Here is an 18,080-nt window from a genome sequence, read left to right as displayed (position 1 = left end):
CATCGTTACCTTCTAGGGCTGACAAGTAAAAAGGAAGATCCAATAGTTTTGTCCCAATCTCTTTAGACACCCCAATCACTTTCGAGTGCGATCCCTATTTTTTACAAACAGCACTCATACCTGTGACAGTCTGTGGGGCCATTCACATCTCGCAGCGACATTTCCAGTTTGGATCCTCAGGTCAGATCAAAATTGACAATGCAAGTAAATGGGTCCATGAAAAAAAGCGGACCGCTCTCAGATAACATTCAAGTGTGGACTGATTTTCCTGGACTGGCAGAATGCAGAAGGTGGAGAAAAACAATTGAAACTCGGACCACAATCTAATAAAACTCTGATCAAAATAATTAGTTTGTTTTTCTCGTACATGGAAAAATCAGAAGTGTGAATGAACCCTTAGGGTAGGACGGCACACGTAATGTTAAGGTAAAGTAGTACAAGATTAAAACAGAAAAAAAAACAAAATCACGAAAGGTAAAAGCCACATACAGTGGTCCCGTCTCTTGCCTGACCTTGGGTTTCACCCTGTGGGCATTTTCAGAGGCTTTTATGTTTTGAGATACAGTTGTGGCCAAAAGTATTGACACCCCTGCAATTCTGTCAGATAATACTCAGTTTCTTCCTGAAAATGATTGCAAACACAAATTCTTTTGTGTTCTCTTCATTTAATTTGTCTTAAATGAAAAAACACAAAAAGAATTGTCCTAAAGCCAAATTGGATATAATTCCACACCAAACATAAAAAAAGGGGTGGACAAAAGTATTGGCACTGTTCGAAAAATCATGTGATGCTTCTCTAATTTGTGTAATTAACAGCACCTGTAACTTACCTGTGGCACCTAACAGGTGTTGGTAATAACTAAATCACACTTGCAGCCAGTTGACATGGATTAAAGTTGACTCAACCTCTGTCCTGTGTCCTTGTGTGTACCACATTGAGCATGGAGAAAAGAAAGAAGACCAAAGAACTGTCTGAGGACTTGAGAAACCAAATTGTGAGGAAGCATGAGCAATCTCAAGGCTACAAGTCCACCTCCAAAGACCTGAATGTTCCTGTGTCTACCGTGCGCTGTGTCATCAAGAAGTATAAAGCCCATGGCACTGTGGCTAACCTCCCTAGATGTGGACGGAAAAGAAAAATTGACAAGAGATTTCAACGCAAGATTGTGCGGATGTTGGATAAAGAACCTCGACTAACATCCAAGCAAGTTCAAGCTGCCCTGCAGTCTGAGGGTACAACAGTGTCAACCTGTACTATCCGTCGGCATCTGAATGAAAAGGGACTGTATGGTAGGAGACCCAGGAAGACCCCACTTCTTACCCCGAGACATAAAAAAGCCAGGCTGGAGTTTGCCAAAACTTACCTGAAAAAGCCTAAAACGTTTTGGAAGAATGTTCTCTGGTCAGATGAGACAAAAGTAGAGCTTTTTGGGCAAAGGCATCAACATAGAGTTTACAGGAGGAAAAAAAGAGGCATTCAAAGAAAAGAACACGGTCCCTACAGTCAAACATGGCGGAGGTTCCCTGATGTTTTGGGGTTGCTTTGCTGCCTCTGGCACTGGACTGCTTGACCGTGTGCATGGCATTATGAAGTCTGAAGACTACCAACAAATTTTGCAGCATAATGTAGGGCCCAGTGTGAGAACGCTGGGTCTCCCTCAGAGGTCATGGGTCTTCCAGCAGGACAATGACCCAAAACACACTTCAAAAAGCACTAGAAAATGGTTTGAGAGAAAGCACTGGAGACTTCTAAGGGTATGTGTCCACGTTCAGGATTGCATCAGGATTTGGTCAGGATTTTTCATCAGTATTTGTAAGCCAAAACCAGGAGTGGGTGATAAATGCAGAAGTGGTGCATATGTTTCTGTTATACTTTTCCTCTAATTGTTCCACTCCTGGTTTTGGCTTACAAAAACTGATGAAAAATCCTGACCAAATCCTGATGCAATCCTGAACGTGGACACATACCCTAAGGTGGCCAGCAATGAGCCCAGACCTGAATCCCATAGAACACCTGTGGAGAGATCTAAAAATGGCAGTTTGGAGAAGGCACCCTTCAAATATCAGGGACCTGGAGCAGTTTGCCAAAGAAGAATGGTCTAAAATTCCAGCAGAGCATTGTAAGAAACTCATTGATGGTTACCGGAAGCGGTTAATCGCAGTTATTTTGGCTAAAGGTTGTGCAACCAAGTATTAGGCTGAGGGTGCCAATACTTTTGTCTGGCCCATTTTTGGAGTTTTGTGTGAAATGATCAATGTTTTGCTTTCTGCTTCATTCTCTTTTGTGTTTTTTTCATTTAAGACAAATTAAATGAAGATAATAATAAAGAATTTGTGTTTACAATCATTTTCAGGAAGAAACTGAGTATTATCTGACAGAATTGCAGGGGTGTCAATACTTTTGGCCACAACTGTATGATGTTAAAAAAAAAAATTATCTTTTGAGTCCAAAAAATACTTCCTTGCAATAAAATGTTACATGCACAGTGATACCCTCCCTATACGTGATCTGCTCTCAAGAGAAAAGGTTTGCAAGTAGATGTCCGCTGGTGTGGTGTCACTACATAGTGCAGCGGAGTGGAGTTGCATCTAAACCATTCTATGCTCATGACGTAGTGTGAGTGAGAGAAACATCGCCCAAGCACACACTGGTTTCAAACTATTAACCGTCTGTAGGCTTTTAAATTAACTCTGATTTATTTTTGCCCAGATCAGAGTTCTCCTTGTTCGTGGCTCATGTTCCAACTATGCTTTCCTTCAGAATGCTACAGTGTTTCAGAAGAAAACATACCGGTAGATTAAATTGTTACCACGTTGCCTATCCATGTTTCTTGCTGCATTTGATTCAGGCAGCAAGAATTTTGTGACAGGTTCCATTTCAACCTTCTACTTCTGATGCTAGGGTCACACGAATGGATAGTCTTTCATCTGAGAAAATCAGGCCAATGGCTAATAATCACACATCATAGTGTGATCTGATTCTCTCGGATGAGGAGAAGATGGAGAAAAAATGTCACCATCTTCTCCTTTGTGTCAATCTGTGGAAATTGGACTGCACTCAGATGTCATCCAAGCAGGGCCGCCATCAGGGCATTACTGCCCTGACTGGCATATGGGGCCCGATTAGCAGATGGGGCCTGCATTGGGCCCGTCTCTTCTGCTCACCGGGCCCCAGAGGCAGGATTCTGCCCGAGATGAAGGTTCAGTTAAACTCTATTGCTGTGCGGGCAATAGTATTAAAGGGGTTTTTCAATTCTGGATAACCCCGTCAACCCAGTTCCAGTTTGTTTTATTTAAAAAAAAAAAAAAAAGGGCTTCACTCATACTCCCTCAGATCCGGCGCTGAGTCTCCACAACTGCTCCTGATATCTGTTAATGTCTGCATTGCTTACACCATGTTGACAGCGCTGCAGCCAATCACTGAGCTCAGGAGCTATGTGTGACTCATGCCATCAACTCGAGCGCAGCCGCTGAGCTCAGTAATTGGCTGCAGCATTGTCTGACTGTCACCAGCACTGCAGACAATAATAAACATTAGGAGCAGCAGCGGGGACTAAATTCTAGACCTGGGGACGGTAAGTAAAAAAGGTTAGGGATTTTTTTTTCAAAATCAGAAAACCCATTTAATGCTGATGTCCCCATTTGCGACACCCATACAATTTTTAAACTCCTCAAAATACTTGAGGGCCAAAGGGCAAACTATTTGCAGACGTGTGTAAACTAAAGAGGTTGTCCACTACTTTTACACTGATGTCTGATTGGCCAGGGTCCAGCACCTGGAACCCCCGCCGATCAGCTGTTATAGGTGGCGGCGCACGCAACCAGCCGGACGTGCTTACTTGCGGAGCTGGCTATCTACTTGTGGTGGCCGGGGCTTCTTACTGCACATTCGCCTCCTACTGATTTGTACAGGAGGTGAATGTGCAGTACCCTGCGGCGGCCGCTACAAGTAGACGGCCAGCTCCACAAGCAAGCACCTCCGGCTGGCGGCCGCCGCTACCTATAACAGCCGATCGGCGGAGGTTCCAGGTGCTGGACCCAGGCCGATCAAACATTGATGACATATCATAAGGATAGGCCATCAACGGAGAAATAGTGGACAACCTCTTTTTGTGGCATGCACATTATAGTGCATTGCTCTGTCCTCAGCAGGGCAGAGGGAAGTACACTTGTGGAGGAGCAAGATTGGGAGACATTGTGTGAATGAGGCCCAGAATGCATGCAGGATGAGAGAATGCAGTACTAAGCTAGCACTAGTGGCAGTCCAAACAGTTGGATCTCTGCCATTCATCTCAACATTAGCTTGTATGAGTTCCTTTTTATAGTCTGACACTGCATAACACACTATAAGAGGAGTGATGGATTTGGTATAGCTCTTCCTTTCCAACATAGTATCCTCTCAGGGACAGTTTAAAAAGTGAAATTATCTGCATGGGAATCATGTTTCCATTACATATTCCAGAAAGTGTAAAGACTATACCCACAATTTCTATCTAAATATATGGATTAAATGCTAAAGCATGTTGTACATGTACGGTACTTTAAAGATGAGAAATGTGGTACTCTATACCTAGTTCCCACCATTTATCTGAATGCCCCCATTTGAAGTTACACAATTTCTTATTTTGTTAATGTTTGTTGAATTTTCTCTTCTGTTATCAATCGCTTTTAGCTGTACTATTTCTGATCATACTCAATTACTGTTAAACATTGTCTGATTTGTTTAACTCAAACAAACTAAAATATTGATAAAAAGTTAAAAAAGAAACATAATAGTCCTGGGTTATGAATAAAAGGACACAAAAGCACTCACCAAAGTATTCTCTTACTGTTACATAACCGTCAACAAAATGCAGTGCAGAGTTCCTCAGCTGTCACGACTCTGACCGGACAATAGCAATAACGTCATAGCTGGGGGTGCTTATTATCTCAATAGGAGAGTGATTTCTCCTGTTGGGCGATAAGCCAATCACCTAGCAATGCCACTTACAGGCTGTCCGCGTGCTGGGCGCTGTGCTAGCCTCCCTTCAGTTACATCATCTTCAGGCTCCTTAGTTACTTCACTATGTAGTAAATGAGGTCTTGCTGAGCCGCCAATGGAAGAACCAGTCAGTAGAACCAATTTCTTGGCTTGGTTCTTTGTTCAATGGCAAGGTATGGTGACCTATTCAAATCCCCGTTTGTATCATCTCTTTGCCACTTCTTGCACTATATACTGATCCTTGTGTAACTTACCTATTTCGATATCCTGATACCTCAACTGGCTCATTACAACCCTTTGGATGTTTACTTTGTTTTGACCCTGAACTGTTACCTGCCAATTCCGTCATGCTCTTCTGCTTTTGACCACCCAGCTAACCTCCTGCCAATTTTGTAACTGATTCCATCCCTCTGTTTTTTTACCCAGCTTATTCTCCCAGATGGTGGGTATTAACTTCCCAATAACTGCCTTAGCAGTGTACGATAGGAGACTGCTGCAAGAAGGTACAGAAAGACCTCAATGCTACAGTGACGGCACTGAAGTGACCATCCAATATCAGGTAAATAATTGTTATTTTGTTGTTTTACTCATTTACTGCCTTCAGCATAATTTCTGTAAATCTTGGAAAACCTCTATAGCTATAGTACAATGCATTTAGCACTGTGTTCAGCAGGAGAGGCATTATTAAACACCATAAAAACCCACCTTAAATAATTCTAATGAGGAAAAAAATGGTCATCACAGGTTTGGTTTCTAAACCCCCTGGCAATTAGGTTATCCCACCAGAGGGAACTTGAGTCCCAGCTGTTTGATTAAATAGCCTTTCACTTACAGATGGATGGCTAAGGTCTGCCATACTCATACTCAGTGCCTCAGAGGCATTCCTACCTAATAAAACCATAGAGGTGCCAAACGTGTCATGCCCCTGGATTCGATCCCTTGAATTTGTATTTTGTGGTTGGCTTTCTCTTTCTGACAAACCACAGAAGACACACCTGTCTCCGGGTGTTTGTTTTCTGCTTTTCTTGCTGCAGTCTGCTTAGTTTAACACATGTTTTCATTTCTCATCCTATCACCTTTTGGGTGCAGTTTTATTTTCTGTCTCCCTGCTGGAATTTCCTGCTAGTGATAAATTCATATGGATATTCTGACATTCTATTGAGGTTTGGAGCCAGTCTGTGAGTTTCCAGCTAAGGATTTTTGCTTTTCTATTTCTTTGATATGCTTTGCACCTATCTTCTGTTTATCATTAGGAAGAAGGCATTATATTTATTAACAGTACTTGCTTTATTCTTTGTTTGGTATTTCGTTATTTACTTTACTCACTCTGAGATCTTTCTTTTGTTCAGCACACTTCTCGTCTTGTTTGCTATTCACATTCTGTTCTGCCCTCTGTTTCTTTAAAAGGAATGGAAGCAACTCGTCGGCCATCTCCTAGTCTGTGGTTAGTTTTATCTCTTCACCTGCAAGCTGCAATGGGGACTCAGGTATCTAGTCTGTACAGGAACTGGCAGGGTCAGTTGCAATTTTTAGTGTATAACCTATTTTCCCTAATGAGTTGCTACATGTAGCTATTTTAGGAGCTGTTAGGGGCATTCAGGGTGAGCTGCCATCGAGTGGGGGCACCATTGAGTTATCTTAGGGTGTCAATCTTTGTTTTCAGGTAGGGACAGACCAGGGACAGGGTAGGGCTTTTACAAGTCTGAACAGGGATGTCAGGTTCAGGTTTTTGCCCCCTGTTTTGTTCACTACCCGTGTGCTTGTGTAGTGATAACAGAAAGCATACATACAAAACATATTGCTAAAAAAAAAACTGCCTCTCTTGCGTTGTACAAAATCACATATTAAAATAAACATTCAGGATACCACTTTGTTTGCAATGGTGGGTATTTAATATGTTTTATTTAATATCCATTAAAGAGGCTAGTTATTCTGGACATTCTATATGTCATTAATTTTGCAAATACTCTATAAGTACAAAAGCAATAGTCCTTTTCCCGATCTACTTCTTTATTTTCCTGCATTTATATCTTTTGGAAGCCAAATAAAACAGGATGGCATGCACAATTCTTTGTTTTTCCAGACAGATTATAATATTATATTTGAAGTCCATTTCTTTAAAGGGGTTGCCCACCACTAGACAACACTTTCTTAATTGCTTAAAGCGAACCTGTCACCAGGTTTGGTTGATATGTGTTTTTCTTCTGCAAGAGCAGAAAAATAACTTTTATTATACTCACCCTGACTAGGGCACAGTAAAGTACTGCAGTGCACATGCGCTGGTGATATTTGACCTTTCCTGGCAACAGCACACTGCAGTACTTTACTCTGCCCTCAACAGGGCAGAGAAGTGCGCCTGCACAGGAGCGTGATGCCGTGGAGACTGTGTGGATGATGCAGGAATGACGCGTCATCCACACGAAGCAAGGAGGGTGGTGATCATAAGAAGAAGGGAGGCGCTAGACCAAGACCAGTGACACCCCTTGGACTCTTTCTTGTCTTGCAGGCCGGGTTGGGGGCACATATACAGCATTATAGAATGCTGTATATCAGGCCTGGAAGATGGTGGCCATATCTAATATTGGTCAAACCTGGTGACAGGTTCCCTTTAAGTCCCTTTGTGTAAAACATAAACTCACCTCCTGAATGACTGCAGCAATCACATAACATAAAAATGTCACTGATCGCCAGGAATCGTAGACATGCAAAGAGGTGAGTATATGGCTTTTCTATTTTATGTGGGCCACTTAAGAAATTAAGAAGGGGTTGTCCAGTAGTTGTTGAATCCCTTCAAGTTCAGATTACGTCAAATATTTAAAAAAAAGTATTGAGTTGTAATGTATAAGTCAACTGGGAACAACCTCTGCTTTCTGAGCCGTAACTTCATGATTCATAACAGTCAATTCCAGCATTAATTAGGCTTAGGGATTTTTTATTAGGCAGCACTCGGACCAATGTTATTCAATAAGACAGTGCTGATGACCAATGTATTTAACTGACAAAATTTGTATGTGAAAAAAAATAGCAGCATGTGATGATTTCACTCCGAAATCGGGTGGGTGCGAGAAGAAAATCATATACCACAGAATAGCATCCGACTTTTATGGATCATTACAATTCTGTAACATAGGAAACTGTCAGTGGACCCGTAAAAGATTAATTGCTGAGTAAAAAACAGATTGCATACAGATTGCACAAGAATAGCACATGGATGACTTTTCTGGATAAAAATCGAACCGATTTTTTTATGTGCTCATGTGAAACTAGCCTTAAAGCAGAAGTGTCAAACTGCATTCCTCGAGGGCCGCCAACAGGTCATGTTTTCAGGATTTCCTTGTATTGCACAGGTGATAATTTAATCACCTGCACAGAATGATTCCAGCACCTTGTGGAATGCTAAGAAAATCCTGAAAACATGACCTGTTGGCGGCCCTCGAGGAATGCAGTTTGACACCTCTGCCTTAAAGGGAGTCTGATCGGTGCACCTTAGGTATGGTAAAAAAAATGTAATGCATGTTCCCACCTACTTGTTTTGCATCTAACTCAATTCTCCACTTCTTTGACTGACAACTTTGGCTTTACAGGAGATATAGTAGATGAGAGTGCAGATAGAAGAAAATAATATTAGAAAATACACTTAAATGTTTTGGCCAAGTACATAGGAACATACCTTTTATATGCAATAAAGTGGTTGTGGCCCCTGAGGGCTGCTCTATTTCTATAAAATGTGCTATATATAATATTTCAGTTATCATAGTTGCGCTGTATATCCCATTGCTGTACTCAGGGGAGGTGTTATGGGGGTATTTTCCCTTTTAGCCACTTTCCCAGATATTCCAACTATAATAAAAGGCAATTTTAATATATATTTGCACCCACACTGGGAAAAATTCCACATGAGAACTTTGCCAAAAACAACAGCACAAACGTCTCTATCAAGGTTTTTTTCAGAAATGGGACTAGTAAATATTTGGAGAATTAAAGGGAACCTATCACCCCGTTTTTTTCGGTATGAGATAAAAATACTGTTAAATATGGCCTGAGCTGTGCATTACAATAGTGTAGTTTGTGGACCCCGATTCCCCACCTATGCTGCCGAAATACGTTACCAAAGTAGTCATTTTCGCCTGTCAATCAGGCTGGTCAGGTCGGATGGGCGTGGCTTCTTCCCCCAGATATTGCGTAGTTTTCCGTTGGTGGCGTAGTGGTGTGCGCATGTCCAACGTCCCCAATCCTGCACGGGGGGGTGAAAATAGCAGCGATGTCCATTATTCCATTGGTGGTCGGTGGGCGCGGCCATCTTCCTTTGGCCGCGCGTGCGCAGAAGCGGCGCTCTGCTGGCCGCGGCTTCAGGAAAATGGCCGCCGCGATCTCCATCTGCGCACGCGCGGCATCCCGCGGCCATTTTCCTGAAGCCGCGGCCAGCAGAGCGCCGCTTCTGCGCACGCGCGGCCAAAGGAAGATGGCCGCGCCCACCGACCACCAATGGAATAACGGACATCGCTGCTATTTTCACCCCCCCGTGCAGGATTGGGGACCTTGGACATGCGCACACCACTACGCCACCAACGGAAAACTACGCAATATCTGGAGGAAGAAGCCACGCCCATCCGACCTGACCAGCCTGATTGACAGGCGAAAATGACTACTTTGGTAACGTATTTCGGCAGCATAGGTGGGGAATCGGGGTCCACAAACTACACTATTGTAATGCACAGCTCAGGCCCTATTTAACAGTATTTTTATCTCATACCGAAAAAAACGGGGTGATAGGTTCCCTTTAAACAATCTAATATCAAACAATATTCTTGTTATTCAGCAACATATCACTCGCTATCCAGAATTGACCTAGCTATTGGAAATACACACATGCTGCCACATGTAAAATTTATTGAATATCTACAGTTGTGCTCAAAAGTTTACATACCCCTGCAGAATTTTTGCTTTTTTGGCCTTTTTTCAGAGAATATGAATAACACCAAAACTTTTTCTCCACTCATGGTTAGTGCTTGCGTGAAGCCATTTATTGTCAAACTACTGTGTTTTCTCTTTTTAAATCATAATTACCCTGTTCAAAAGTTCACATACCCCATTTCTTAATACCGTGTATTGCCCCCTCTAACATCAATGACAGCTTGAAGTCTTTTGTGGTAGCTGTGGATGAGGTTCTTTATTTTCTCAGATGGTAAAGCTGCTCACTTTTCTTGGCAAAAAGCCTCCAGTTCCTGTAAATTCCTTGGCTGTCTAGTAGGGTTGAGCAACTTTTACTTTTTTAGGATCGAGTCGGGTTTCGCGAAACCCAACTTTGTCAAAAGTCGAGTCGAGTGAAATCGGCCAATTATCGCGCAAAGTCGGGGATCGACCGAAACACGAAACCCAATGTAAGTCAATGGGGAAGCAAAGTCGACAGTGAGTGGAGGAAAGGAAAACACCTACAGTGCTTGTGAATCTTAATTTACCTTATAATAATAGTTAAGCATTGAAAATTGGGGGTCATTTGCCTAAAGATGTGGGGGGGGTAGGGCTGGCTCAAGTTTGTCGTGGGCCCAGGAAACGCGGACTACGTCACGGCGGTGGAGCAGGGAGAGGTCAGTATTTCAACTTTGCAAGTGCTGTGATCCTGAGCAAGCAGGGGGGGCCCACTCGTTCGCATTGGCACTGGCACAGGGCCCCTCAAAGTACGGCGTTGTGTTTGACGGCGGGGGCGCCTCCCACCGGCAGAGACACTTTTGCGTACTATGAGGGGCCCTGTGACAGTGACGTCGCCAACGAGTATGCCCTCCCCACCTGATGAAGGAACCTGCACTTTCATCTGCGCGTTCCTCTTTGTACCCGTGTAAGGTGGTATAGTATGCGGGAAGGGGAACCTGACTTTCAGCAGGGTCAGATTCTGGCTGTGTAGAGTGCAAGGGGAATGTAGTGGTCTGGGTCAATGTACCAGCAGACTCATGTAGCACTGGCTGGGCAATGGGCAGGATAAGGAGGAAACACAGATATAGGCCCAAATAATAAAGTGGGCTAAATGCAATTCAAAATTGGTAACAGGAATAACCAGGCGGCATTGCTTTGTTCAGTGGAGGACAACTGTAATGAGAGGCTGACACAGTTAGTAGGCCCAAGTAATAAAGTGGGCCAAATAAAGTTCAAACTTGGTAACAGGAGTAAACTGGCGGCACTGCTTTGTTCAGTGGAGGAGAACACCAAAGAGCGGCAGACACCGTTAGTAGGGCCCAACCAAACTAGTAGGCCAAATGCAGTTTAAAATTAGTAAATATAGGCCGAAAGCCTGAGGATTGAAGCTCAGGTTTGTTCAGTGGAGAACACCTAGGAGTGGCAGACACCGTTAGTAGGGCCCAACCAAACTAGTACATACATAGTTATTAAGGTTGAAGGAAGACTGTAAGTCCATCTAGTTCAACCCATAGCCTAACCTAACATGCCCTAACATGTTGATCCAGGGGAAGGCAAAAAAAACCCATGTGGCAAAGAGTAACTCCACCATGGGGAAAAAAATTCCTTCCTGACTCCACATACGGCAATCAGACTAGTTCCCTGGATCAACGCCTTATCAAGGAATCTAGTGTATATACCCTGTAACATTATACTTTTCCAGAAAGGTATCCAGTCCCCTCTTAAATTTAATTAATGAATCACTCATTACAACATCATACAGCAGAAAGTTCCATAGTCTCACTGCTCTTACAGTAAAGAATCCGCGTCTGTTATTATGCTTAAACCTTCTTTCCTCCAGACGTAGAGGATGCCCCCTTGTCCCTGTCTCAGGTCTATGAATAAAAAGATCATCAGAAAGGTCTTTGTACTGTCCCTTCATATATTTATACATTAACATAAGATCACCCCTTAGTCTTCGTTTTTCCAAACTAAATAGCCCCAAGTGTAATAACCTATCTTGGTATTGCAGACCCCTCAGTCCTCTAATAACCTTGGTCGCTCTTCTCTGCACCCGCTCCAGTTCAGCTATGTCTTTCTTATACACCGGAGACCAGAACTGTGCACAGTATTCTAAGTGTGGTCGAATTAGTGACTTGTATAGAGGTAAAATTATGTTCTCCTCATGAGCATCTATGCCTCTTTTAATACATCCCATTATTTTATTTGCCTTTGTAGCAGCTGCCTGACACTGGCCACTGAATATGAGTTTGTCATCCACCCATACACCCAGGTCTTTTTCATTGACGGTTTTGCCCAGAGTTTTAGAATTAAGCACATAGTTATACATCTTATTACTTCTACCCAAGTGCATGACCTTACATTTATCCCCATTAAAGCTCATTTGCCATTTATCAGCCCAAGCTTCTAGTTTACATAAATCATCCTGTAATATAAAATTGTCCTCCCCTGTATTGATTACCCTGCAGAGTTTAGTGTCATCTGCAAATATTGAAATTCTACTCTGAATGCCCCCTACAAGGTCATTAATAAATATGTTAAAAAGAAGAGGGCCCAATACTGACCCCTGTGGTACCCCACTGCTAACCGTGACCCAGTCCGAGTGTGCTCCATTAATAACCACCCTTTGTTTCCTATCCCTGAGCCAGCTCTCAACCCACTTACACATATTTTCCCCTATCCCCATTACTCTCGTTTTATGTAACAACCTTTTGTGTGGCACCGTATTAAAAGCTTTGGAAAAGTCCATATATACTACGTCCACTGGGTTCCCTTGGTCCAGTCCGGAACTTACCTCTTCATAGAAGCTGATCAAATTAGTCTGACATGAACGGTCCCTAGTAAACCCGTGCTGATACTGGGTCATGAGGTTATTCCTCTTCAGATACTCCAGCATAGCATCCCTTAGAATGCCCTCCAGGATTTTACCCACAGTAGAGGTTAAACTTACTGGCCTATAATTACCGAGTTCAGTTTTTGCCCCTTTTTTGAATATTGGCACCACATTTGCTATACGCCAGTCCTGTGGTACAGACCCTGTTATTATGGAGTCTTTAAAGATTAAAAATAATGGTCTATCAATGACTGTACTTAGTTCCTGCAGTACTCGGGGGTGTATCCCATCCGGGCCCGGAGATTTGTCAATTTTAGTTATTTTTAGATGCCGCTGTACTTCTTGCTGGGTTAAGCAGGTGACATTTAATGGGGAATTTTTATCACTAGTCATTTTGTCTGCCATGGGATTTTCTTTTGTAAATACTGATGAAAAAAAGTCATTTAGCATATTGGCTTTTTCCTCATCCTCATCCACCATTTCACCCAGACTATTTTTAAGGCGGCCAACACTGTCATTTTTTAGTTTCTTACTATTTATATAGTTAAAGAATATTTTGGGATTATTTTTACTCTCTCTGGCAATGAGTCTCTCTGTCTCAATCTTTGCTGCCTTGATTTGCTTTTTACAGAATGTATTTAATTTTCTGTATTTATTTAATGCCTCCTCACTACCTACTTCCTTTAATTCTCTAAATGCTTTCTTTTTGTCCCTTATTGCGCCCCTTACAGCTCTATTTAGCCATATTGGTTTCCTCCTATTTCTAGTATGTTTATTCCCATACGGTATATACTGTTCACAGGTCCTATCCAGGATGCTAATAAACGTCTCCCATTTTCTTTGTGTATTTTTGTGTCTCAGGATATCGTCCCAGTTAATTGCACCAAGATCCTCTCTCATCCATTGGAAATTTGCCCTCCTGAAGTTTAGTGTCCTTGTCACCCCCCTACTACCCATCCTATTAAAGGTTACATGAAAACTTATTATTTTGTGATCACTATTCCCCAAGTGACCCCCAACCCTTATATTTGATATGCGGTCTGGCCTGTTGGTTAATATTAGGTCTAGCAGTGCCCCCCTCCTTGTTGGGTCCTGAACCAGTTGTGAAAGGTAATTGTCTCTCATAGTTGTCAAAAACCGATTACCTTTGCTGGAACTGCAGTAGTTGAAGTCCCCCATAATAATGACTTCTCCTTGAGTTGCAGCTTCATCTATTTGCTTTACGAGGATATTCTCCATTGCTTCCATTAGTTTTGGAGATTTATAACAAACCCCTATCAGTAATTTATTATTTTTTCCCCCTCCCCTTATCTCCACCCACAGAGACTCTACATTTTCATTAGATTCACCTATATTATCACGCAGGATGGGTTTTAAGGTCGATTTTACATACAGACACACCCCACCCCCTCGCTTATCTGTACGGTCATTTCTGAAAAGGCTATAGCCCTGCAAGTTAACAGCCCAGTCATGGCTCTCATCCAGCCACGTCTCAGATATCCCCACCATGTCATAATTATGCTCCAACAACATTAGTTCTAATTCATCCATTTTGTTGGCGAGGCTTCTGGCATTAGTATACATGCACTTGATGTTACTCTCTGTACCTCTATTCTTTCTTAAATTACTAACTGTTCTAACCCCACCCCCCATGCCACCGCCACCCCCAACTTCCTTATTTGTGCCCAGGTCTCTATCTGCACTATCTTCCCCTCCTATAAAATGAATACCCTCCCCCCCAATCCCTAGTTTAAACACTCCTCCAACCTTCTAACCATTTTCTCCCCCAGCAGAGCTGCCCCTTCCCCATTGAGGTGCAGCCCGTCCCTAGCGTAGAGCCTGTAGCCAACTGAGAAGTCGGCCCAGTTCTGCAGGAACCCAAACCCCTCCTTCCTACACCAATTCTTGAGCCACTTATTAACCTCCCTAATCTCCCGTTGCCTCTCTGGCGTGGCACGTGGTACAGGCAGTATTTCGGAAAATACCACGTTGGAGGTCCTTGCTTTCAGCTTGCAGCCTAATTCCCTGAAATCATCTTTAAGGACCTTCCACCTACCTCTAACTTTGTCATTTGTGCCAATGTGCACCATGACCCCTGGGTCCTCACCAGCCCCTCCCAGTAATCTTTCCACCCGATCAGCGATGTGTCGGACTCGAGCGCCAGGTAGGCAGCACACCGTCCGACGATCCCTGTCTTTGTGACAGATTGCCCTATCTGTTCCCCTAATAATTGAGTCCCCCACTACCAGCACCTGTCTGGCCTGCCCTGCTCTCCTATTTCCCTCCTTACTGGAGCAGTCACTCCTCCGGCTTTCAGAGGACATGCCTGGCTGCAGCAGTGCTACCCCTGTACTGGCACCCCCCTCATCTGCCAACTTAGCAAACTTATTGGGGTGTGCCAGATCAGGACTAGCCTCCCTGGCACTCTTCCCTCTACCCCGCCTTCTATCTGTCACCCAGCTAACTGCCACACTGTCCTGCAGCTCCATCCTACCATCCCCCTCCTCATCTATCCCATTGAGCGTCTGCTCTGTGAGCAGAAGACTCCTCTCCATATTGTCTATGGATCTCAGTGTTGCCAGCTGCACATTTAGATCCAGTATCTGGGTTTCCAAATGCACAATGTGCTCACATCTCGCACAGCAGTATGCACCCAAGACCGGCTGGTCAAGGACTGCATACATGTGGCAAGATGTACACTGGATGGCATTAACAATTGTGGAGCACATTTCCTAATGGGGATTGCACCACACAGAAACGTTAATTAAAAATAAATACAAAGTATTAATTAAACCAAAAAAAAAAAAAAACAGAAGCAATTCCTCCCTTGGAAACTCCCTGATTCCAAAGTCACTGAATCACAAGTCACACACTTACCGCCGTTCACACTTACGCTCAGGTCACACTCAGCTCGCTCACACTCGCTGCGCTGAAGATTTATAGATTTTTTTTTTTTTCTCTCTATCTCCCCTCAACAGCAATCCACCTTGCTGTTCAGATGCACTTCCAAAAAGGGCTTGAGCCCCAAACAGCTGCCCCTTATAAACCCTTGATTATGACCGCCCACCCTAAGTTAACACCTTGTGAATATAGCTACTCCCAATTCAGCAATTCACACAAATTCACACAGGTATTTGTTAAAGGCCTTCCAAATACCTCTTCACTGAATCACAAGTCACACACTTACTGCCGTTCACACTTACGCTCAGGTCACACTCAGCTCGCTCACACTCGCTGCGCTGAAGATTTATAGATTTTTTTTTTTTTTCTCTCTATCTCCCCTCAACAGCAATCCACCTTGCTGTTCAGATGCACTTCCAAAAAGGGCTTGAGCCCCAAACAGCTGCCCCTTATAAACCCTTGATTATGAGCCCCCACCCTAAGTTAACTCCTTATGAATATAGCTACTCCCAATTCAGCAACTCACTCCAATTCACACAGGTATTTGTTAAAGGCCTTCCAAATACCTCTTCACTGAATCACAAGTCACACACTTACCGCCGTTCACACTTACGCTCAGGTCACACTCTGCTCGCTCACACTCGCTGTGCTGAAGATTTATAGATATTTTTTTTTTCCTCTCTATCTCCCCTCAACAGCAATCCACCTTGCTGTTCAGATGCACTTCCAAAAAGCTAGTAGGCCAAATGCATTTTAAAATTTGTAAATATAGGCCGAAAGCCTGAAGATTGAAGCTCAGCTTTGTTCAGTGGAGAACACCAAGGAGCGGCAGACACCGTTAGTAGGGCCCAACCAAACTAGTAGGCCAAATGCAGTTTAAAATTTGTAAATATAGGCCGAAAGCCTGAAGATTGAAGCTCAGCTTTGTTCAGTGGAGGAGAACACCAAGGAGCGGCAGACACCGTTAGTAGGGCCCAACCAAACTAGTAGGCCAAATGCAGTTTAAAATTTGTAAATATAGGCAGAAAGCCTGAAGATTGAAGCTCAGCTTTGTTCAGTGGAGGAGAACACCAAGGAGCCGCAGACACTGTTAGTAGGGCACAACCAAACTAGTAGGCCAAATGCAGTTTAAAATTTGTAAATATAGGCCGAAAGCCTGAAGATTGAAGCTCAGCTTTGTTCAGTGGAGAACACCAAGGAGCGGCAGACACCGTTAGTAGGGCCCAACCAACTAGTAGGCCAAATGCAGTTTAAAATTAGTAAATATAGGCCGAAAGCCTGAAGATTGAAGCTCAGCTTTGTTCAGTGGAGGAGAACACCAAGGAGCGGCAGACACCGTTAGTAGGGCCCAACCAAACTAGTAGGCCAAATGCAGTTTAAAATTTGTAAATATAGGCAGAAAGCCTGAAGATTGAAGCTCAGCTTTGTTCAGTGGAGGAGAACACCAAGGAGCGGCAGACACTGTTAGTAGGGCCCAACCAAACTAGTAGGCCAAATGCAGTTTAAAATTTGTAAATATAGGCCGAAAGCCTGAAGATTGAAGCTCAGCTTTGTTCAGTGGAGGAGAACACCAAGGAGCGGCAGACACCGTTAGTAGGGCCCAACCAAACTAGTAGGCCAAATGCAGTTTAATATCTGATATAGGCCAAAAGCCTGAAGATTGAAGCTCAGCTTTTTTCCTTAGAGGACAACACCAAGTAGCGGCAGACACCGTTAGTAGGGCCCAACCAAACTAGTAGCCTAAATGCAGTTTAATATTATAAATACAGGCCGAAGCTCAGGATAAAAAACCAGGAGAACACCAAGGAGCGGCAGACACCGTTAGTAGGCCCAACCAAACTAGTAGCCCCAATTCAGTTTTCAAATTCCTATAGGCTGACTTACTAGGCCTAAAATAAAAAAGTAGGCTCTATGCAGTTTAAAATAGGTTACAGGGGTACACAGGCAGCATTGGTGTGGTCAGCGGAGGACAATTGGAAGGAGTGGCGCAGACTTACTAGGCCTAAAATAAAAAAGTAGGCTCTTTGCAGTTTTAAATAGGTTACAGGGGTACACAGGCAGCATTGGTGTGGTCAGCGGAGGACGATTGCAAGGAGGGACCGCAGACAATCTTACTAGGCCTAAAATAAAAAAGTAGGCTCTATGCAGTTTTAAATAGGTTACAGGGGTACACAGGTATCATTGGTTTGGTCAGCGGAGGACGATTGCAAGGAGGGACTGCAGACAGACTTACTAGGCCTAAAATAAAAAAGTTAGCTCTATGCAGTTTAAAATAGGTTACAGGGGTACACAGGCAGCATTGGTGTGTTCAGCGGAGGACGATTGCAACGAGGGGCAGACCCAGTTAGTAGGGCCAAAAAAGTAATTGGCAAAATGCAGTTAAAAATAGGTTACAGGAGTACGCAGGCGGCCTAGCTTTGTTCAGTGGAGGACAACTGTAAGGAGTGTCTGACA

The sequence above is a fragment of the Ranitomeya variabilis genome, chromosome 1, assembly GCF_051348905.1.
Source record: "Ranitomeya variabilis isolate aRanVar5 chromosome 1, aRanVar5.hap1, whole genome shotgun sequence".
NCBI lineage: Eukaryota > Metazoa > Chordata > Amphibia > Anura > Dendrobatidae > Ranitomeya > Ranitomeya variabilis.
Note: the sequence above shows the minus strand (reverse complement) of the source record.